This window comes from Pristis pectinata, chromosome 22 (genome assembly GCF_009764475.1).
Source record: "Pristis pectinata isolate sPriPec2 chromosome 22, sPriPec2.1.pri, whole genome shotgun sequence".
Classification (NCBI taxonomy): domain Eukaryota; kingdom Metazoa; phylum Chordata; class Chondrichthyes; order Rhinopristiformes; family Pristidae; genus Pristis; species Pristis pectinata.
In genome coordinates this window covers 14347145-14371980 of record NC_067426.1, presented here as the reverse complement: position 1 = coordinate 14371980, position 24836 = coordinate 14347145, and the positions used below count along the sequence as shown (strand labels likewise).

General features: G+C 41.4%; 1 long non-coding RNA gene across 3 annotated transcripts in view; it reads right to left on the bottom strand.

Moving 5' to 3' along the window:
* LOC127581868 (uncharacterized) overlaps positions 1–24836 on the bottom strand; it is a 72375-nt gene that overhangs the window by 27302 nt on the left and 20237 nt on the right. The gene's annotated exons all lie outside the window — the stretch shown is intronic.

The window sequence follows — 24836 nt, the reverse complement described above, 5'->3', positions numbered from 1 at the left end:
CTGTGTTACTCTACACAGAGTTGAATATTCTACTGACACTCACTGTTAGGAAGATAGACTCCTTGGACAAGACACCAAGGGATAGTGGGCAACTTGGAACTGGGAGGCAGTTGGAAAAAGGGTGGTGGAATGACAAGATAGACAGTTGTAAAATATAAAACTTAAAGGATGTTTTCCATCTGAATTCCCAAAATATACCAACATCAGAGGCGACTGACTGTTACTCATTGAAAGAGGATTGACTGCTTGACAACTATCTTTTATTTATTTACAGAATGTGGAATTCACTGGTCAGGCCATTATTTCCTGACAGTCCCAAATTGTCATTGTGGTGAACATATTTCCACAGCCCTGTTGAGGAGAGTGCTTCAGTATCTGGAGCCAGTGAAACATAAGTAATTCCTAAGCTATCATGTGATTTGGAGGGAATTTGCAGGTTGAAATGTTCCCCAGCTTCTGATACTCCTGTCCTCTAGGTGATAGAGGTCACAGGTAGAGGAAGTAATAAGATTAATATTCATGATACCTCCACAGATTACAGATGACAGACAGCACATAAACATATGCACACATGCATGCGCAGACACACACACACACACACAAATAAATACACGCAAACACATGCAAATCCACCGTAGCCCAAAGCAAGTTAAGGAGCTTCTGTCATTAATCAGCATAAATTAATTTTTTCAAAAATGCCTGTCATTAAGATTGACAATGATGAGACTTTCACACAAAGAATCAGAAAAAAAGAAAAACAGACAAGGTCACCCTAATTACTAATTGCTTGGGGCTGGGTACCAGATATTCTGTATCAATTTTTCATCACTTGATTATGAATGAACCACTGCAATGTTCATTGCAGTTAATACCTCTGCTCCCAGAATAGCTGGGCATTTATATTAAAAGATATTCTCAAAAATAGTTAATTCCATTGAAAGGAATTTGTTTTATTCCAGAACTATAGCAGTTAGGTGATCGCTGTGAAATATTAAATGATAGGGAAATGCCAAGACTGGAGTTGGAGGCAAAACAGAGTAAGGAAAAAACTTGTACCTGTGAAACATCTTCCATATCCTCAGGACATCACAAATTTCCCACAAACCACTTTTGAACTGCAGTAACTGTAGCAATGTAGGAAACATGACAACCAAGTTGTATGTGGCAAACTTCTCCACACAGCAAAGTGATGGTGGATAAATAATGTGATTAATGTAGAGTACTTGTATATTCTTCTTCTAAGTATTGCCAAGGGGATCTTAACATTTCATCTGAAAGACAGACATTTGACAGTGCAGCACCCCCTCTGAGGGTATCAGGATTGCGGACCTGGATTGTGTGTTCTGAATTGGGGCTTGAACCTACAATCTTTTGACTTAGAGTGCTATCCATTGTACAATGAGTAATACTATGGTGACATTTCAGCTAACAATCAAAGCAGCTGACTTATTGCCTCATTACCCCACTCCAAATGTAGTTCAGATACTGAATGAGCTCAAAATTGATAAGTGCAGGGTAGTACTAGAATGGCTAGCTGTATTTTAAGTGGATATATCACTTGGTTTAGGTGAGATGCTCATTAGATTATTGAGGGACGTAAAGGTGCACATTGCAGAGGTATCAGCCACAATCTTCCAAACATCTGTGGATGTAGGGTTGGTGCCTACAGACTGGAGAACTGTTTGACAAAGTGTGTAAGGATAAACACAGTCAGTTTAACCTTGGCGATGGAGAAACTTTTAGAAATTATAGCAGGGCAAAAAAATTACCAGTCGCTTGGATAAGTGTGGATTGATTAAAGAACGTCACCATAGATTTGCTGAAGGCAAATCATGTCTCACTAACTTCGAGTTTTCCAATGAGGTAATCAAGAGAGTCACTGAGGGAAACGGAGATTGTTGTGGTGGAAGTGGACTTTCAAAAGGTGTTTGATAACTTGGCATATGATTGGCGTATCATCAAGATTGAATCCCATTGAACAAGAGGGACAAGAGCAGTATGCTTAGAAAACTGGCTCAGTGAATAGTTGTTTTTTTAACTAAGGGGATGTGTACAGTGGTGCTCCCCAGCATTAGGTATTAGGACCACTGTTTTTCATATTATGCATAAATGACTAAGACTTGCATAGACTGTAACTTCCAAATTTGTCTGTGAGGAGGATAATAATGGACTTCAGGAAGTCAGATGGAAGAATGAGACAAGGCAATATAAACAAGAGGGCACAATTTTAAACAGGGCAATGTGAACAGAGAGATCTAAGGCTATATCTGCAAAATTGTTCAAAGTAACAAGACAAATTGAGAAAGCAATTAAAAGAGCATTAAGGTTTATAAATACAGGCATGGAATAAGGAGGCAAGGAAATCATGATGACCAGTAAAATACTGGTTCTGTCACAATTGGAATATTGCGGCCAGTTTTGTGCATCACAAAGGAATTAGAAAGGCTGCAGGAGAGATGTATTAGACTGATCCCAGCGATGAGGAACTTTAGTTATGTGAAGTGACTGGAGAAGCTGGGGTTGTTCATCTTGGAACAGTGAGGGAATCTGATAGAGAAATTTGAAATCATGAAGGGTCTAGACAAAGAAAAAATGTTTAAAATTATGGATGGGTCAAGGACTAGAGGGCATAGAATGAAGGTCATTGTCAAAAGAACCAAAACTGACATGAGGAGAAATGATTTTACACAGTGAGTGTTTTGGATCTGGAATGCACTGTGATGGCAGAGGCATATTTACTTATTGTATTCAATAGGGAACTAGGCAAGTACTGGAAAAATTAAATTTGAACATTTGTGGAGGGATTTGTATCGATCACTCTTGAATGCAGCCAGCATGGATTTGAGGGGCAGAATGTTCCCCTTACCTTGCAATAACCTTCTGTGATTCTATGATTCTTTGCTTCCTCGTGTTTTCCCTTTTTAACTAAGATGTTACTTGTTTCAGTGCTTTTCCTTTTCTCAAGATTTGTCAGTGTAAATTAAGCCACAATATCTCATCATACTTTACAAAAGCATCAACAGTTTTACAGTGTCTTGTGGTTATGAAAAGTGCTACCCCAAAACTGCTTCCTTCCTGGCTCTTTTCACTCTCTCTTGTTCATTCATTTATTGGTTTTCTCTTTCATTCTTCTTTCTGCCTCTCTTTTAATTCTATTTATTTTTGCTAGTTTTCTCTTCCTGTCTCTCATCCTCATTTCTGGGCTTCCTTCATTCACTTTAGAATGTAAGAAATAGGAGCAGGAGTAGGCTATCTGGCCCGTCGAGCCTGCTTCGCCATTCAATAAGATCATGGCTGATCTGGCTGTGGACTCAGATCCACCTACCTGCCTTTTCCCCATAACCCTTTAGACTTATGCGCATACTTTTTGTATCTGGGATTCCCTTTCCCATCTCTGATATTTTCTAAAGTAAATTGCGATTCACTTCTGAGTGGTCCATCAATTTAAATGTTCTATGTATGTTAATAAGTTTGGTGTCCATTTTTCTGGGGTCTTGATGTTTCTGAAATTCTGCTCTGAAACAAGTCAATGAATCAGTTGCCATTGGTTTGCTTAAAGCTAAAGCCTCTGACTAGATTGTCCTTCTGAAATGGTTAGTACCATTAGTCTCCCAACAAACCTATGTTCATGGCCGGCCAACTCAATCTGATATTTGGCTCATTCACCATAATCAGTTTTCTCTCATACTTTATATTCTACAAATCATGAAAAGCAACTAGAAAGAATTAAGAAAAGGAGAATTTGAAAGATGTTGAAATAATAATCATTGCTAACGATACAAACTTTTAGAGGAACAGGATCAGGGGAAGGCCATTGGCTGCTTCATGCCCATTAGAAATGTTGTTGACCTTAACTCCATTCCAGCCAAAATAAAAATACAAAATGCTGAAAGTGCATTATAGGAAAAATTGAGGACATCTGCTTTTGTAGAAAATAAATTAAAAAATGGACTCCTTTGCAAATGCTGAGAAACTGAAAACTGTTTATGTTTACTTGTCCTTATACACGAATCACTGTAAGTTAATGTGCAGGTACAGCAAGTAATCTTAAAAGCAAGTGGTAGGTTGATGTTTATTGCAAGTGGATTTGAGTACAAGAGGAAAGATGTCTGACTGTAATTCTACAGGGCCATGGTGAGACTGCTCCTGGAAAATTGTGTATAGATCTCCTCATCCATTGATATGGATTGGGAACTGCTGCAGCCTCAGCACTGATCCCTGAAGCACCAACCCGTCACATAGTCCCAACCCAAAAATTACTCCTTTATCCCCATTCTTTGCTTTCTTTCCATTAACCAATCCTCAGTTCACACCTGTATATTATCCCAATCCCATGTGCTGTAGTTTTATTTTAAATCATTTGTGTGACACCTTATTGAGGACTTTCTAGGAATCCATATACATACTGTACATCCACTGATTTGCCGCTCATCTATTCAGCTAAATACAACCTGAAAAAAAACTAACTTATCAAACATCATTTTCCTTTTGTAGATACATGTGAACTCTGCTCAAACATTATCATTTTCTAAATACCCTGCCACCATTTCATTAATAATATATGCTATCATTCCTCTTTACTGATAGTTCAGACTAACTGGGCTAATAGTACCTCATGTTCTCTCTCCCTCCTTTCTTAAATTGTGGAGTTACATTTGCTAGCTTCTAATCTGAGAACCCTTCCAGTATCTCTAGAATATTGGAAGGTAACAACCAATGCATCTATCTCCATCACTACTTCGTTCAAAGCTTTGGGAAAGAGATCACCACGTCTTCAAGATTTATTGGATTTCAGACCATTCATCTCTCCAATAGTTTTTATATAAACATCTATTACTTTTAGCATCCCATTAATCTAGACCTGTTGATTTCAACCATCTGCGTGAAATATTTTTGTCTTCTTTCATAAAGACAAACGGAAAATATTTGTTTAATATCTCTTCCATTTCCTTGTTCCTCAATGTCATTTCTCCTGTCTCAGTCCAACAAGTAAGCCACATTGGCTTCTGCTAATCTTGTAGAAATGTAGAAGCATTTATAGTCAGTTTCATGTTTTTTGCTACATTGAGCTCACATTATACTCTCCCTTTCTTTATTAAAATCTTGGTCCTCCTGTGTGAAATTCTGAAATTTTCCCAATCCTCAGGTTTACTGTTCTTCTTGGTAACATGATAAGCCCTTTCCTTTATCTAATACCATATTTAACTTAAAATAAAAACAGAAAAAGTGCTGGAATAGTCAGGCAGCATCTGTGGAAAAATAGTTAACATTTCAGGTTAATGACCTTTCTTCAGAATTAAGAAAATGTGCTCTAAGACACAGAGAATGGGGAGAGGGTAAGAGAACAAAGGGGATGGGCATTTATAGAAGTGACGGGAAGGGCAGGGACAGGAGCTGGTCGGTGATAGGTGGAAGCCGATGAGGAGGAGAATGATGGGCAGATGGAGCCAGGCAGGGTGAGGGATGGAAAATGGAGAGAGATGTGGTCAGAGGAAAGTGACGGGGAAGAAAGACTGAAGACTATTAGAATTCAAGAGTTGTTGAAATCTGTGATATTTGATGCCTGAAAGGAAGAAAGAGATCTATTGTAGGAGCCCCAGGATAAACTGCAGTCTGGGACAGCTTTAAGATAGAGCGAGTTAGTGCTGTTGGGAAGAGAGATCAAGTGCATTTATGTGCTGGTGTACGGCATTAAACAGGTGTCTCAAGATCTTTAACTTCACTTGTTAGACCATTAGTCCTGTTATTTTTTCATATCTTGAAGGGATATGTATTTAGTTCTAAACAATGTATTAATTCTTTAAATGTTAGCCAATTGCTCGTACACTGTCATATCTCTCAATGTGATTCAGTTCTGGTCGCCTCATTATAGAAAGGATGTGGAAGCTTTAGAGAGGGTGCAGAGGAGATTTACCAGGATGTTGCCTGGATTGGAGAACATGTCTTATGAGGATAGGTTGAGTGAGCTAGGGCTTTCCTCTTTGGAGAGAAGGAGGATGAGAGGTGACTTGAAAGAGGTGCACAAGATGATAAGAGGCATAGATTGAGTGGACAGTCCGAGACCTTTTCCCAGTGTGACAATGGCTAACACGAGGGGACATAATTTTAAGGTGAATGGAGGAAGGTATAAGGGGGATGTCAGGGGTAAGGTTTTTTTTTTGAAAAACACAGAGAGTGGTGGGTGCGTGAAACGCCCTACCAGCAGAGGTTGTGGGGGAAGATACGTCAGGCACATTTAAGGGACTCTTAGATAGACACATAAATGATAGAAAAATAGGGGGCTATGTGGGAGGGAAGGGTTAGATAGATCTTGGAGTAGGATAAAATGTCGGCACAACATTATGGGCCGAAGGGCCTGTACTGTGCTGTAGTGTTCTATTTTCTATGTTCTATGATTTCCCAGTTTTCCATAGCCAATTCAGGAGTCATATCTTCATAGTTTCCTTTGTTAGATTTAAGACCCTAGTTTTTGATTGAAACAAATCACTTTCACATTTAATATAAAATTTTAATCATACTATGAGCACCTTTCCTAATCAACCCCAGAACCAAATTATTAATTAACCATTTCTCTTTGTACAGTACTAGGTCTAATACAGCTTGTTCCCTCACAAACACAACATGAATTTGTCTCAAAAAAAAATCAAAACAACTGCAGAGGATGGAAATCTAAAACAAAAACCAAAAATGCTGGAAATACTCAGCAGGTCGGGCCACATCTGTAGCAAGAAAAAGAGAGTCAATATTTCAGGTTGGAGACCTGACAAAGGGTCTTTGACCTGAAACGTTGTCTCTGTGTCTTTTTCCCACAGATGCAGCCTGACTTGTTGAGTATTTTGAGCATTTTATGAATTTGTCTTCCACACTATTACGGGTTTACTTAGACTATAATGTAGATTAAAGTTCCCGTGATTACGGTATTACTTTTGCTACATGGGCCTCTAATCTCCTTACTTAGGCACTGCTATACATCATCACAATACTGTTTGAAGTCTTACAGACATCTCCCACCAATGTTTTCTATTTCACAGCTCCAGCCAAATTGATTCAACTTCTTGATTTTCTGAGGAATGATCTTTTCCCTCAACTGCCTTCATGCTATCCTTTAATTTTAGGACTACCCCTCCCCCTTTTCCATTTTGCCTACCTCTTCTAAAAGGAAGTAACATGGGCTTTTTGATCCAAGTACCCGCCTCATAGTAACATCCTCCTGTCCCTGTTGACTGACCAAGTCTTCCACACTAAATCTATAGTGTGTGATTGCCCCACTGAACAAAGTGTCCAGTAACCTTCCCCCTCGCTGATGCTTGAGCAAAAGCAATATGACAGCCTTGCGACAGAACAAGCTAGTGCTTTGGGAAGAGAGTCAAGCTCATGTATGTGCCGGTGTATGGCATTAAGATATCTTTAGTCACATGTACATCGAAACACCCTGAAATGCATCTTTTGTGTAGAGTGTTCTGGGGGCAGCCTGCAACTGTCGCCACGCTTCCGGCGCCAACATAGCATGCCCACAACTTCCTAACCCGTACATCCTTTGGAATGTGAGAGGAAACCGGAGCACCCAGAGGAAATCCACACAGACACAGGGAGAACATACAAACTCCTTACAGACAGCGGCCAGAATTGAACCCGGGTCGCTGGCGCTGTAAAGTGTTACGCTAACCGCTACACTACCGCGCAATGGAGCAGATATCTCAGGACTTTTTAACTTCACTTGTTAGACCATTAGTCCTGTTATTTTTTTCGTATCTTGAAGGGACACATTAATTCTTTAAATGCTGGCCAATTAGCCGACTCCTGTTCATCAACTCTGAGCCAGTTCCCAGCGCTACAGATACTGCGGATGTGGTCACAATGTATCCCAATCAACTCTCACATATTCCAATTCCAACATATCACCTATATGCCAATATTATTATTTTACGAATTTAATTTGCTTAATTCTTTAAATATGAATCTGCATCTTTGCCCTTGCCTCTCTGAAGCCCCATACTCAAAGTCCTGCACTCAATGAGAACTACTGTGCTAAATCACCATTTCAAAGCATTTTTACTGCTATGTTATTTTGAACAGTCCTGAAGATAAAAACATTGACAGTTTGACATCTAATTCTCCATTGAGGGTTGTCATCACTCCAGGACTGATAACCCTGCAGTCTCCAGAAACTGAAGATTAGTCTCCTGGATACTGCTGGAAACAAAACTCAGGAGAAAAGTCACAGAAACATTATCATAAAATCAAACAGATTTTCTTACCACTTTTAAAAATATAGGAGATGGGTAATTAAAGGGCTACAACAAACAATCTGTTGGAAGGACTCAGCAGGTCAAGCAGCATCTGTGGGAGGAAAGGAACTGTCGATGAAAAATCAGCAAGGTGCTGGAGGGACTCAGCAGGCCAGGCAGCATCCATGGAGAAAAGCAGGCGGTCAACGTTTCAAGTCAGGACCCTTCTTCAAGACTGGCAGCATCCATGCAGAAAAGCAGACTGTCAATGTTTCGGGTCAGGACCCTTCTTCTGCCTGACCTGCTGAGTTCCTCCAGCATCTTGTTGGTTTTTTTCATCTAGATTCCAGCATCTGCAGTCCTTTGTTTCTCTAAGGAATTGTCGACTTTTCGGGTTGAAACCCTGCATCAGGACCCTGCATAATTAAAAGGCTGTTTGACTGACAGTCAAATCAAATAATGAAGAGGTTGGACTCTGCAACACTTGGATATGTTGAGCAACCAATGTCCAGAATGTGGGAGTGGGGCAGTTGGAGACAGACTGGCACAAGTCTAACTACGACGGAAACTTCATATCTCAGTCCGGCCAATTACATCACTTTTTTCTGAAATGTGACTCCTGCTATTTTCTGCTTTGCAATTCTCTTCTGAGTAAAGCAGCAACTATAGTTAGACAATGGGCATGGACCCTGCTCCTGGCCTTTAATGAATGCTTCCATCCAATCAAGAGCTACAGTATAGTGGCCTCATAGAACCTCATCCCGTGTTTGCCTCTTTCATAGTATGATAACCCTCACAGACCTTCATCTTGTATTCACCCTCTTCAAGTATGGCCTGAGTACTCTGAGCTCAGAAGCATACATTAATGACACCGGGCCAAACATGAATGCTCGACTATTGTGCTCTGGTATCACAATAGAGATGGGAAAAATCTGCATTTCTTAGCCTCTTTCATAGTTTTAATATATCGCAAAGTTCTTTACAGCAAATAAAGGTAACAGGAGGGACAAGGTTGTACTCTTCAAGATTCTACAAAAAAAATTACATTTATCCACTTTAGCTGTTGATTGAGGGATAATGGATTGTCTCAACACCAAGTAGAACACCGCTGCACTTCTTCAAAATAATCCTGAAGGTCACGATTGACCAAAAACTCAAATAGATCAGCCACCTAAATATTGTTGATACACAAGTACATCAGAGGCTGGGTATCCTCCAGTGAGCAACTGGCCTCCTGATAACCAAAAGTCTTTACACCATGGCACAAACCAAGGACATGATAGAACCCTCTCCACTTGTCTGGATGAGGGCAGCTACCGTGACAGCCAAGGATTTGACAGCATCCAGATAAGGAGTCCAGTCAATTGGCATCCAATTCACCATCTTTAATATTCATTCCTTTCATTACTGAAATACTTTGGCAGCCGTGTGTACTATCCACAAGATACTTATGCAGGCTACTTTAACATCAGCTCCACCACCAAAGACAAGGGCAGCAGACAGAGGAGAACACCACCACCACCAGATTCCCCTCCACATTCCACACCATCCCAACTTGGAAATATATCATTGTTCCTTCATTGTAACCAAGTCTAAATTCTGTAACTCCCTACCATACACCACCACGGGTTACCTACCCCAGAATGACGGCAGCAGTTCAAGAAGGTTGTTTACCATCACCTTCTCACAACCTTGTGGTTCAGATATAACTGTGTAGCTAAGTCCTTGGTGACAAAATGGCTGTACAAATATATCTCATATGTATTTGAAACACAAATGAAATGGAAAGGCTGATTCAGTAACACAGCCATCAGGAAATTATCACCAGAGGTGCATGTCATTTCCTCGATCAGAGATCTTTAAAAACAATACATTAAAGAGAAAAATGGGAACAAATAGTCTGCTTCACCGAACAGCCTCTCTATTGTGGAGCCTTTGTTGGTGCCAAGTAAACACAATCTTCTGTCAAAGTATGCACAGCAATCTTCACTGATGTATTGGTAGGTTATCTGCCTCCTACCTCAGGAAGTTAGGACTTAAAGAGTGTCAGCGACTGTGGAAAAAAAGCTATCATCTGTTTCAGCCACATGGAAATCCCCTCAAACACCTCAATATCTCTCAGATTCTCCTCAAAACTTTTTAACCACCCATTCAGTAATCTATTCAAGCTCAGCACTGCACAATTAGAAATGGTAAGCAGATCCAGTTGTATCCACTTCAACTAATTTAATAGAAAGCACCTGAGACACAATGCAGTTAAATGTATTTCACATATTACCAAACATCCATCACCTTACATTAACCAACAAAGTAAAGCACTCACAACAATCAGAAAATCCTCTGTTCTGTGTCTTTACATTTTACTAACAAATGTGAAAAGAGGTTAAAGTTCATACACGCACATATGTATTCTGAGGTTATGTGACCATTAACACTGCCTTTTAATTTGGCCTTTTAATTTATTAATCAGCAATGCCATTAGCTACATCCAGATTTTGAATTAGCCACATGAGCCTAGTGGTTAATGTATTGGCCAACATTGTCCTATTGTTCCCATTACTTACTTCTCTGTTTAATTCCTTTGTGATAAAATGATACACTAGAGAAAACTCAATATTGGAAAGAAAATACAATACTGGAAAGAAACACAGAGATGAAATTTAAGTCATATATAGAGATTGTGCCTGCCACAGGATAAACCAAACTGCTTTAAAACCATTGAATTATTTTTGTATATTTTATGCAGGCAAACATGATTGGCAATTCACACACAGCATAAAAAACCAACAATTCCATTTATTTATTGGCATAGTCATAGAAGTAAGTTTTAACGGTGACTTAAATAAGGAACAAGAGGTTAAAGATGAAGAGGTTGAGGGAGAGTTCACCAGAGCTTCAGGCTAAATAGCTAAAATCATAACACCTTATGGTGGAACAAAGGGGGAGAGGGGCGCACCATCAGAGATTGGTTAGACTCTTGCAATTACAATCCAGCATGAGGCAAGGGGAGAGAGGATAAACCCCATGTTTGCTTCCAGACCAGGGTTCAGCTGATCTTCTCCATTCTCACACTGATGGCACTCTGGCATGTTCCTCTTCCTGCGCGTTTAATTAGCCTTGGCGAGAGACAGTAGCTGATAATTATCGCATCATTCCAAACAACAGCTGTTAACCCAATTAAAAAAGGACCAAAGCTATCAATTACTGCTGAGGTACAGTAAATGTTTAATTAGCTTGCTATAGGCACAGATAGAGAAAACAGATGCAAACTATCCCCCTGAGGCCAGGTCACAAGGGAGGGAAGAGTGACTTTTGGTTTCTGTAAACTTTCCAATTACATTAACACCTCTCCTCCTCAACACACTCCCCCTCTCCTCATCCTCCCCCCACATTGTTCCGGGAAACTTAAATTTGCTTGCATATGTAAGGATTGGAAATTGCAACAGTCTTGAGAGAAGCACAGCGTCTCAAAGATAAACTGGGAACACAGCCAAAGTTGGCTGTCAAGGGAGAGGAACAACTGGGAATAGCTTTGCTGGTCCCTGGCTGCAAAAGGACAATTATCCATATAAACACTCTTTTACCCAATTTCCTCTCCTTCTTCAGCTTTGCAGATGCTAGGCTTATGCCAGTCAAACAAATTCAACCAGCCCCTATTTCAAGGACCAATGTCATGCTTGACAAATTGGGTCATGCCAATTTTAGGATTCCTGGTAACCAATTAAAACGGGTTCTAGGTCCATAACATGCAGGCCAAACTTCAGTTTAGGACCTCCACTGGGACAGGTGGACAGAACAGGTGTCAGATACCAGAGACTGCAGATGCTGGAATCTGGAGCAACAAACAATCTGCTGGAGGAACTCAGCGGGTCAAGCAGGGTCTGTGGGGGGAAAGGAATTGTTGACGTTTTGGGTCGAAACCACTAGGACTGCTGCAGGGTTTCGATCCAAAAGGTCGATAATTCCTTTCCTCCTGCAGAATAGATGTCAGGCCTGTCCTATTCAGCAGTCTCTGCAGTGGCCAACTAAAACCTGTCATAATCTAGTAAAATCTTCACTCAATCTCCTTTGCTCCAGCTTCTCCAAACTAATCTTGGATCTAGAATCTCTCAGCCCCGTAACCATTCTGATAAATCTGTTCCAGACCCTGGCATGGACCTTCACATCCATTCTGTAAGTGTGGTGGCCATTCTGGACACAATGTTTGGGAAGTAGGCAAACTAGAGCTTGATAAAGCTTCAGCATAACTTCCCTGCTTTTGCACTTAAGACCCCTATTTATGAAGCTCAAGATCCCATGCACTTTGCTAAATACTCTCTCAATACATGCTGTCACCTACAAAGAACCACCAGGTCCTTTACTCCTGCACAGTTTTTTAGAACTGGTCCATAAGTCTGTAATGCCTCCCACCATCCCTTTTAACAAAATGCATATATAAGGATTGGAAACACCTCACATTTCTGTTAAATTTCATCTGCCCATTCTGTTAGTCTATCTGCATGTTGTTGCATTCAAATGGTATACTCACTGATTGCCACACCCCCAAGTTTGATATCATGAGCAAATTTTGAAATTTTACTCTGTGTTATGTCAATAAAGTAGTAATGCCAGTACCTGATCCCTGGGGAACAGCTTTATCTATCATCCCTCAATCTGAAATAAACTCATTCACTACTTCTCACAGTTTTCTATCCTTACATTAACTTTGTATCAAAGCTGACAGTACCCTCCTATTCAATGAACTTTTATTTTGTTAACAAGGCTTTTATGCCATACTTCGTCAAACATTTGCTTAAAATCTATTGGACAAAGATTCCCTTCAACAACTTTCCTGTTATTTCATCAAAAAATTCTATTCAGTCAGTCAAAGTCTGCATTTTATAAATCTGTGCCCGTTCTCCTTAACTCAAACCTCTCAAATTAATTCTTTCTAAATCTTTACCCATGTTTAATGTTAAATTGACTGGCCTGTAGTTCCCTGGTACATCCTTCCACCCTTTCTTGAATTAAAGTGTCATAATTGGCACTTTGCAATCCACTGACACATCCCCCTTATCACGAGAAGTTTGGACGATTATAGCAAATCCTTCCCCCATCTCCACACCCACTTTGCAAACCATCAGGACCAGGCAAATTATTCACATCCTGCCTATCAATTTTGACCCCATCCACTACCTCTACATGCTTCTTTAGCAAAGCACCTATTAAGTATTCTAGACCTGCCCTGCACCTGTAATCATGTATCACCTTCTTAACCTCTAATAGGGCCCATCCCATCTCTGACTATTGTCTTACTACTTACATGCCAGGAGAAAGCATTTGGGTTTCCTTTTTATGTTAACTGCCATCCTATTCTCATATTCAGTTTTTCTAAGTCACAATTTCCTCTTCACTCTCCAATTCAGCTTAATGTATTTTGACTGGTTCTCGCTTGAGGATTTCACCTGACAAACATCACATACTTTTTTTTTGTTTCATCATATTCCCTATCTCTCTTGTCATTCCACTTGCAGGAATGTACCCAGGTTGTTCACGCAACATTTCCTCCTTAAAGATCTCCAATTGTTCCATTACACTTTCTCCTGTCAATCTTTGACTTCATTTTACCCTGGCTAGATTTCCTCTCATCCCATGAAAGAGAGCTCTCTTCCAGCTTTAGATTGTTCCTTGTCCTATTCCATAACTAAGCTAACCTGTCATATTATCATTTGCGTGGATTCAATAGGTGCAATTTGATTAGCATACTTCTAACATTTTAACAGTTGCTACATTTCAAAAGTACATCATTCATTGTAAAATTCTCTGGAATACCCTGATGGAAAAGGATTATAGAAACGCAAACCTATTTTTTTGAAATCTCCTTCCAGGGGACTGTTTTAATTCACTGTATCCCATTAGCATGGTGATGCAGCAGTTAGTGCTACTACCCCATAGCACTAAGGACCAAGTTCAATTCAGATTTCAGGTGCTGACTGTATGGAGTTTGTATGTTCCCCTGTGACTGCGTGAGCTTTCCCCAGATGCTCTGGCTTCTTCCCACATCCCAAAGATGTGTAGGGTGGTACGTTAATTGGTGTTCAAAAACTGCCTCCAGTGCGGGTTAGTGATAGGTGAATCAAGGAAGGGTGGGCATGTGAGAAAAACAAGTTATTGGGAAATAGTTTGGGGATTGGGAATGATGGGATTGCTCCGAGAGCTGCTCTGGACTCAATGGGCCAAATGGCCTCCGATGACATGAAAAGTATGAGTATGAATTCCTTGATAATCTTAATTACCAGTGACTCCTAGTTCTACATACCAATGAAATTGAGAGGTTAATTAAACTGGAAAGGCTGTGAATTTACCTCAATTACAGGGAAATATTCCACAGTTCATAAAGTGACAGCATTACGCCAGATCACTCTCTTCACCAACTTTTCTTTTTGAAGAGAGTCCATTCGTTTTGTTCCCCTAATTTTCTGGTCTCCTGACTCAAGATACCAATGAATCCTGGTGCCAGTTTCAGCAGCCAGCCTGTGCTAAGCCAACTAATCTTTCAAAATGTAGTAGTGGGGCATTACAATTGGTTCCCACCGCTCACGGTCTTTGATAGGGGGAAGGGGTTAAAAAGACAGAGGCTGGAATACGCATAGCTCTTGGATGATATCATCAAACTGCTGTTATGCCTTGCCATCGAGAAAAATCCTACCAAAACCCAATTCCTCAGCAGACACAATGAAGAACAGTCCCTTGTGAGAATTATCAAAGAGCAATGATTAACTGTGGAACCATACCTAAAATGAAACTGCAGAAAATGGAGGAAAGAAAATTGGCTCGCAACAGAATGTCAGCTTCCTTTTCAGATGCAGAATTTAATATAATCCCACATGTTTGATTAACTAAGTCAATGTACATCAGCTGAGGCAGAGGCAGACAGAGGGAGACAAAGACAGAGGTAGCGAAAAGCAAAGACAGTAATCCAGAAAAGGCAATAGAAACCAAATCAGACTAAAAGAAACAGAAGGATCAGGAAAGTCAAAAAGAGAAGCTCAGATAAATTCTATAGTTCTTGGATCCTGCAGATTGGATGGTAGCAAATGCGGCGCTGCTACTTAAGAAAGAAGGGAAAGAGAATTTGGGGAACTAATAACCTATTAATCTGACGATAGTTGTTGGAAAAAATGCTGAAATCTATTATAAAAGATGTGATACTTAGACTGGGTAAATAATATGATTGTGCAGAGCGAACTTGGATTTATGAAAGAGGAATCATGCTTGAATAATGTATTGAGATCTTTGAGGATATTTCTAGTGGAATAGATGAGGGAAACCAGTAAACATGGTGGATTTGGATTTTTGGTAAGGTCCAACATGGCAGTTGTTCAACAGACTTACAGCACATGGGATTGAGGGTAATATACAAGCATAAACTCAGACTAGGTGAATAGATAGAAAACTACTCTTTAAGCAGGTCCTTCTTAGGATGGCCAGCTGTGACTAGTGAGGTACCATAACATCAAAGGATAAGAAATAGGAACAGGAGTAGGCCATTCAATCCCTTGAGCCTGCTCTGCCCTTCAAATAACATCATGACCGATCCAACTTACTTCAAGTTCACTTTCCCACTTTACCCCCACAACTCTTGATTCCCTTACTGATTAAAAATATATCAACCTCAGCTTTGAATACATTCAAGAATTCAGCCTCTTTAGCTTTCTAAGGCAAGGAATTCAAAAGTCTCCCAACTCTTTGAAAGAGGGGTAATTCTTCCTCATCTGAGTCTTGAATCCCTTATTCTGAGATATGCCCTCTCTTCCTAGACTCTCTCATGTGGGGAAACACTCTCCAGTCATTACCCCGTTCTACCCACTAAGAATCTTATATGCTTCAACAAGATCTCCTCTCGTTCTTCTAAACTGCAGTGAGTTCAGAGCCAACATGTTCAACCTTTCCACATAAGACAACCCTTCCATACTTGGGATCAATCTTGTGAAAGTTCTCTGAATTACCTCCAACTATTGGGCCTCAGCTACTCACAATCTACATAAACAGTTTGGCAGCGGAGACCAAATGTAATACTTCCAGGTTTGCTGATGGCACAAAGAATTTGAGTAGTGCTGAGGACACAATAAAGCTTCAAGGGGATATAGACAATGGGACAAATGCAGATGCAGTACATTGTGGAAAAACACAAGGTTATACATTTCACCAAAAATAAAACACATCAATCCTGAGTATTTTTTTAAATGGTGAGTTTAGGAAGTGTTAAAGGGAAAACAAAACTCTGGTTAGACCACACTTGGAGTACTGTGTCCAGTTCTGGTTGCCTCGTTATAGGAAGGATGTGGAAGCATTGGAAAGGCTGCAGAGGAGATTTACCAGGATGCTGCCTGGTTTGGAGAGTATGGATTATGAGGAGAGACTAAGGGAGCTAGGGCTTTACTCTTTGGAGAGAAGGAGAATGAGGGGAGACATGATGGAGGTGTACAAAATATTAAGAGGAATAGATAGAGTAGACAGCCAGCGCCTCTTTCCCAGGGCACCAATGCTCAATACAAGAGGGCATGGCTTTAAAGTAATGGGTGGGAAGTTCAAGGGAGCTATCAGAGGGAGGTCTTCTACCCACAGAGTGGTAGGTGCATGGAATGTGCTGCCTGGGGTAGTGGTGGAGGCAGGTACGTTGGTCAAGTTCAAGAGATTGTTAGATAAGCATATGGAGGAAGTTAAAATAGGGGGATATGTGGGAGCAAGGGGTTAGATAGTCTTAGGCGAGGTTTAAAGGTCGGCAAAACATGGTGGGCCGAAGGGCCTGTATTGTTCTATGGTTCTATGGACACAAGTCACAGAAAGCAGGTAGTTAGGAAGGCAATGGTTGGCCTTTATTGCAAGATTTCAGTACAGTCATAAAAATTTCTTGCTACAATTACACAAGGCCATGTTGAGCCCATACCTGGTGTATCATGTGCCATTTTGATCTCCTTACCAAGTAAAAGGATATATTTTCAATAGAAGGAGGGCAGCAAAGGTACACCAGACTGGTTTCTGGGACGGCAATTGTGTCACATAAGGAGATATTGTGTATGCTAGGCCTCCTGTCTTTAGAATGTAGAACAATGAGAGTTTATGAAGAATTCTTAGTGAACTCGATGGGGTAGATGGAGAAGGATGTATCACCTGGCTGAGGAGTCCAGAAATTGGAATCCCTGTATCAAAATAAGCCACAGACTATTTGGGACTGAAATGAGGGGACATTTCTTCACACAAAGGATGGTAAACCTTTAGAATTCTCCACCTGAGAGTGCTATATATACTTAGTCATTGATTTCATTCAAACTGAGATTCATACATTTTTTGGATATTAGAGGAATCAAGAAATATGGGAATAGAGCAGAAAATTGGTGTTCAGGTAGAAGATTAAGGGTGAACTTGTAGAATGGCAGAACAGCCAAATGGCCAACTCCTATTCCTATTTCCTTGTGTTCTTAATAGAGGGTATTCAATTAAGAATTAATATAATGACATGGATAGGGAAGTGGGTGACAAACAGAAAATTGGATAAATGGGTCATTTTCAGACTGGCAATCAGGAACTAGAGGGATGCGACCAGAATGGTTCCTGGGAGAGTAGATCTGCCAAATGAGGAAAATTTGGATTAACTAAGTTTGTATTCATTAGAGTTTAGGAGAATGAGGGTATCTAATTGAAGCTCACAAAATTCTGATGCGGCTAGATACAATGGATGTGGGGAGGAATGTTTCCCCTTGCGAGGTGTCTAGAAGCAGGGATGACTGTCTCAGATTACAGGGCAAGAGATTTAGACTGTGGCGAAGAGAAATTTCTGCACTCAGAGGATGATGAATCTGTAGAATTCAGTATTGCAGAGGGCTTTGGAAGCCAAGACAGTGAATAGTTTTAAAAAGGAGATAAGATACATTTCAAGAGACAAAAGGCATCAAAAATGTGGGGAAAGAGCTGGAACGTGGTGTTGAGAATGGAGGATCATCCGTAATCAGATTAAATAGAGGAGCAGGCTAAAAGAGCCAAATGACTAATTCCTGCTCCTGTGTTCCTCATGCCTCAGAGATCAGGGCATGGACCTGAACCATTTACAATGTATGGTGGATGGTAGGACCGAGTGTACTTGCGTCAAATAGGGAGGTCAGCAAGTTGTGAGCAGGACACAGAGTCTGCGAAGAGAGGTAGACAGGTGGACAAGGCATTGGCAGATGGAATATAACGTGGAAAAATATGAAGTTATCCATTTTTGGAAGGAAGAATGTAAAAGTGAGTTGTTACTTAAATACAGTGGGACTATAAAATGTTGTGGTACAAAAGGAACCGGGGTCCTAACGCATGGTGTAAGTGAGAACTGGCATGCAGGTACAGCAAGTCACTTGTTAGACTAATAGAACTTTGGCCTTTATTGTAAGGCAGAGGGAAAGGCAGCCCTTGGTGTATTATGTGCCACTAATTGTTGGTATACAGATGACAAACTGGAAAAAGTGTGAAATGAAGCTTGTTGGATTCCCATTGAAGGAAAGCTGGTTATTAAGGAACAGAGTCCATTATCTGCCGGCTTTGCAGCCTGTGCCCTGAATGCACAAAGAGGGCTCTGCATCTGCCCCTGGTCACCAGCAGTCGAGCAGCACAGGTACAGACACAGGCGAAGCACAACCCTTTCCTTCAGATTAGTGGGGGAAATGGGAGGAGGGCAACACTGAGCGAGAGGGCAGGGGTGGGGAGGGATCCTCGCAATCTCCCCGCTGTCCAAGGAGAGTTGGGAAGCTAGAACCCCGGCAGCTGATGCACAGTCGCTGGCACAGGGCTGGTCAGTGGGGACGGGCAATTTCACCCGAAAGTCAAATCACACGTTAGAGGCGGACGTGGAAGGGAGGGGGGAGGGGGGAGGGGGGAGGAGGAGGAGGAGGGGGAGGGGGAGGGGGAGGAGAAGAGGAGGGAGGAGGGGGGAGGGGGGGGGGAGGGAGGAGGGGGATGACAGACAAGGTCAGAACAGAAGCATTGGGGAATTACTTGCAGTGAGAAAATCTGACGCCATACTTTGCTGCTGTATTCAAGGGCTCCCCTCCTTTAAACTCTTTAGTGGAATAATTAAAATGCACTGAGCATCTCTCACCCCCACCCCCAGCTCAAGGTCATTTGTCCCAGTCACAACCCCTCCCCCATGCCACTCTGACCCCCTTTTTCTCTGAACCGCGACAAACTCTGATCCCCTTTCTTTAAACATGGTTTCTTATTTTTTTTTAAAGCTATAATTGGGGAGTGGCTCCTTTAAGAAAGAATTTAAGGATAAAATCCAGTTCCGGACCATGACTAGCTCCATCAATCAGAGCAACAGCCAATCAGAAAACAGTCGTTGGGCAGATTTCTGCCCCCGTTCTGGGGGAAAGGTTAATTGAACGAGGGATTAAGTCGCTTCTTGCAGCCGGCCCCTAAGCTTCACTGCAATCAGAACCAGTGACTGCGTGAGAGATTGTTGCCACTGTGTGCAGTTAACCCGCTCTTTCCCGTAGATCTCCGTGTTCAGAACATTAACCTACTTTTCTGTTATCGTATCATTTTGTAATTTACCGTCAATTATTTACCAATCAGAAAAGGGAAACAAAAAAGAGTTCATGTTCACACTGACAGCAGCTCTTTGCATTTTACAGTGGGTCTCACCTGTTAAGACATCTCGAAATGCTTCTCAGCAGTGAATTTGCATTCATCTAGCCCCTGAAAGGGTTAGAGGGAAATGGGTCAAATGGGAATAGCTTAGATGGGCATCTTGGTCAGCATGGACCATTTGGGCTGAGGGGCCCGTTTCCGTGCTGTATGACTCCATCTCATTTCCCCGTTAGAAGATCATGGTACAAGTCCCACTTCCGAGAACCGAGCACAGGGCCATGGGCTGCTAGTACTGGACTGCACTGCCTGGGGTGTCCACTGCCGGTCATCTCCCTACTGACCAATCCCCACTGCAGGAACTGTGCAAGTTGCTGTTTCCACCTTCCCAAATCTCTTTGGAGAGCGGGGATATCTTGAGGATCCCATTCCGTCCCAAGTACAAGCTCCTTGTGCCCTTGCCCCATTTCACCCGCTGACCGGGAGGTACAGGCCAAGCTCCACGTGTGTTTGGCAGCAGCGAAGGAGCCTTTGCTGCTCTATGGCCAGGGAAGCGAAAGAGTTGGACAGCCTTGTTGTGCGCCGGGAGGACCTTGTTCAAGGCACTAAACGATGATCCCATTTGTCCTCTCAGATGGACACAAAATATCACACTCCCTCTTTGGAAGCAGAGCATCCAGAGCACCCCAGTGTCCTGGCCAACAGTTACCTCAGAATCATTAAACCAGAAGTGCATCAGAAGTAGAGCAGAAATATACAGCACAGAAGGAAGCCACTTCATTCACTCCAAGAACTATTTAGCATGCTCCAAAATCCTAGCCCTAGGAGTTTGGTTTTGTAGGGTGTGGTTCTTCAAATGCTAATCCCAGTCTTTTTAAATGTGACCTGGGTTTCTCCTTCCACCACCCTTTCAGAATTCCTGAAAAAAAAGTGTTTTCTCAAATCTTCTCTAATCCTACTATAAATTGCCTTAAATTTATGTCTGGTTGTCATTCTCTTCTAAGGGAAAGAGGTCTTTCCCATTCCCCCTTACTAGGCCTCCCATTATTTTTCTACACATTAATTAAATCCCCCCCCCCCGTTCCTAAAATGCCCCTAGAATAGCCGTTTTCTCCTCAAAATTAACTTTCTCCAGCTCTGACAACATGTTTGTGAAACTTTTTCTGCAACCCTGCAGTGTGGTGATCAGAACTGTAAATACTACTCATTGTAAGAAGTTTACAACATTCCAGCACAACTTCCTTGCTCTTATATTCTAAACTGTAGCTGACAAAGGCAAATATATTTGTAAAAAATTCAAACGTACATAGTGCAGAACACTCAAGTCAACATTTTCATTACAAGTCATGTCATTCCAATACTTAAATAATAAATCAAATCATTGCTTTTGTTATGTACAACCCTTGCCCTTCCCCTACCCTGCTCTGTTCTATTTCTCCCCTGAACTACAATAAACTCTGATCCATTTCTAACATGTTGCTGATTTTTGCCATAATTGGGAAACTCGGTCCTTTAAGAAAGAATTTAAAGCTTAAAAATAATTTAGTTCCAGACCATGACTAGCTCCCAAAATCAGTTTGAACACTTAGCCTGCAGTGGCAGGACAACCTTCTCCATGGAGGCTTTGCAGTGGCTGTGCTTGTTTCAGCATGTCTCTCAGCACACAGTCCTGAACCTTACAGCCTGGCAATTTGCAGCACTTGGTCATGGACAATATTTTGTACTGGAATACCAGTGAGTTTCAGGCAGACCAAAGAACATCGTTATGCCTTCTTAACCAAGTTATGGACCTGCCCAACTGCACAGAACATGCACATTCCAAGATCCCTCTGTTCATCATTATTGTTCAGTATCCTACGATTCCTTATGCATTGTCCTCTTTGTCCTCTGCAAATGCAATGGCTCACACTCCTCTAGATTGAATTCCATTTGCCACTTTTTTGTCCCCCTGACTTGATAATCACTTGCAACATGTCTTTCATTCTCTCTAATCAAACTTCTGATCTTTGACATCATCCAGAAACATATTAATTAAATGGCCTACAATGAGATATACCATATTTATTCCTCAAACAATAGCAGTAAATAACTTACCAAATCTTCATTATAATTTTGTTAGTGTGACCTACTTTACCTAAATTAGCTGCCTTTTGGCCCTGCATTGTAATCGTGACCACTTCAAAGTACGTCATTGGCTGCCAAGTGTTTTGGGACATTCTAAAGTTATGAAATCTGTTATATAAATCATGGCTTACTATAAAAACCTTTTGCTGCTACACATAAGAAGATGCTCAGACAGATAACCAAATGTTTGGTCAAGAGCGTGGGTATTAAGGAATGCCATGAAGGAGAAGAATGGCGTGGGAGGAACTCTCAGAGAACCTGGGCTGGTAAAAACACGGTGATGCTTCCCTCAGTTAAATAGTCTGTTTGCACAACCTATCCTAGTTCATGCATTAAGAGTTTTAGGGAAACTGCTGCACAGAATCTCAACTAAAGAGAGCATATCGGCAGGTCAGTGAACAATAAAACAATTCACCATACAATATTGGCATTATCTGGCAACATTTAAATTAAGGATCCTTATTTTAAGTGAAAATCAACCGTCTAAGCACAAAGTTTTGTAACAACCTTCTTTAAAAAGTCTGCCTCTGTATCACTCTTGCCTATTTAAGACGCTCATGAAAATCTTCCTCTTTAACTAAACGTGCGGTCAAATGCGTCAACATCTCCTTATGTGGCTTCACAATCAACGTTTCTCATCGCACGCTTATGAAGTGGTTTGGAATTCTTGCCTATGTTAAAGGAGCTACATAAACACAGGTTATTGTTAAAACAAATTAAGAATTTCTTTTTACTCTTTTAATATTGGAATGCACTGACGTTAGGTCCTGGTACAAAGCAGTTCAATTTAATCCGCTTAATGTGCAGTGCTCTATGAAGTCCATTAGGTCTCCCAGTGGCTGCAACACCCCAGAGGGCCTGATGTTCTGTCCACATAATGTTTTTATAGCAGTGCAGTCAATCACAGAACATGTTCGATGAAATGTGCAGCTAAAGCTTTAAACTTTCCGTGTGTGTGTTTTGTGTTGTATGTGTGTGCATGCGTGCGTCTGTGTATGCATGTGTGTGTGCGTATACATACATGCATGCGTGTGTGTGCATGCGTGCGTGTGTCACTGTTGTGTCTAAATGCATATCTGTGTCAATGTATGCGCGTTCACGTGTCTTTGGGTGAATGAAATAAAATGAATACGCAGGTTAGAATGTGTTACACATCAAAGGGCGCAAAATATCAACGTTGTTTCGGCCTTAAGATCACAGGCATATTTGGTGCTTGAAATTGTAAAGTTTGCATTCTTAATTCTTTATAATGTAACAATCTACATTTTCTATGTGTTCGGATGAGCTAATGAAGTTCCTCAGACCGCTTTGATAATGCTCACAAAGTAACAGCTCATTCCAGACTATGTAAAAGTTCGGCAGACATCAGATATAAACAGGCATTTCGCAAGACAGAGTTAGAGCACAAAGAATTGTCCTCTGTAATGAACTACTAGCCGAACTCTCTCCCAATCTGTATTATGTTTTACAAGGAATCGATTGATTGCAAACTGCACCCAACTACTCAAATTCAAAAGACATATTTCTATTGCCCTTTTTCATGTTGATTTCAGAATACTCTAAAACTCTTTACACCTAATAAAGTAATTTTGAAGACAGCGCCATTATGCTTCTAAACCTTCTTGGAGTTCATAGATGCATCCATGCTGCCACAAAGCACTTTACAGCCAATAATTATATTTTGGAGTGTGGTCTCTGTTGTACGGTGGGGAACAGTAGCCTATTTGTGCACTGCGAGCTCCGACTAACGGCAATGCGGTACTGACCAGATAATCCATGTTAAGGGTGTTGACTGAGGGAAAAATACTGGCTGGGACACCAGGATTAATTCCACTGCTCCTATTTGAAATAATCCCACTGGATCTTTCCCATTTCATGCAAAAATCATGGAATTACAGGATTTGCTAACAGAGCTGGTTTGGCCCGTGGCGTCCGTCTCCAAAAGTATAGCCCATATTGGGGTGGCTGCTTCCATTTTTGTATTTGGAGTGCGGCTTGAACCAACAACCTCCCGCTTCAGAGGCAATGCACTCGCAATGCAAAAAACCTTGCATGGATAGTATGGCCATTCAGCCGGGGTACTGCCAGTGCCTATGAAACTGAACCCCAGCAAAACGCATGGTGGCGAGCGAAGGGCGGGCGAACAGAGCATGAAACCTTTCCAACAGTACACAAGCCATGATCTTCGATTGCCGTTATGACCCGCCACCCGCTTTAATGTCTCTATATGAAAATTCTCGTGCATGTTTTGCAATGTCTCCGTGCAGCCGCCCCTCTCTCGCTGTGTGACCTCTCCCGTCCCCATAACAATGCAAGATATCTCCAGTCCCAGACTCTTGAGCGCCTCTGTATTTAATCGCGGCCTCAAATTCAACTCCCAGTGGCTTCATGCTTTGGAATTCACAAAGTAAACCTTTTCACCTCTCCCCCCCCCCCCCCCCCCCCCCCATCAAAACGGGAACTTTAAACCGACCCTAATCAAGCTTTTGATCATTTGCCTTAATATCTTCGGAAGCGGCGTGGTGTCTTTTTTTTGTATGTAACATTGCTGTAAAGCGCCTTGGGAGTTCTGCCTTAAAGGAAATGGAATTTATTTTGTTTTTAATTTGTTGATGTTATTGACTGGAGTTTAAAATGCGTTGCACGGGGCGCTTTGCAGGCGGTGTTTGAAAGCGGTTTGATTAGAAATGCCGCAATGCCGAGGACGGCAACTCAACCCCTTTTCCCCCAACCACGCATGGAAATAAATATGTTAAATGCAAATTAAAGCGAATAATTAAGCAGCCGAGCGAGTAAGGCAGTTCGGCTCAGAGAGAGAGAGAGAGAGCGGCCGCCCCTCCGCTGGTTGCAAGAAACAGACACAATTAAAGCGGCCGCAAGGAT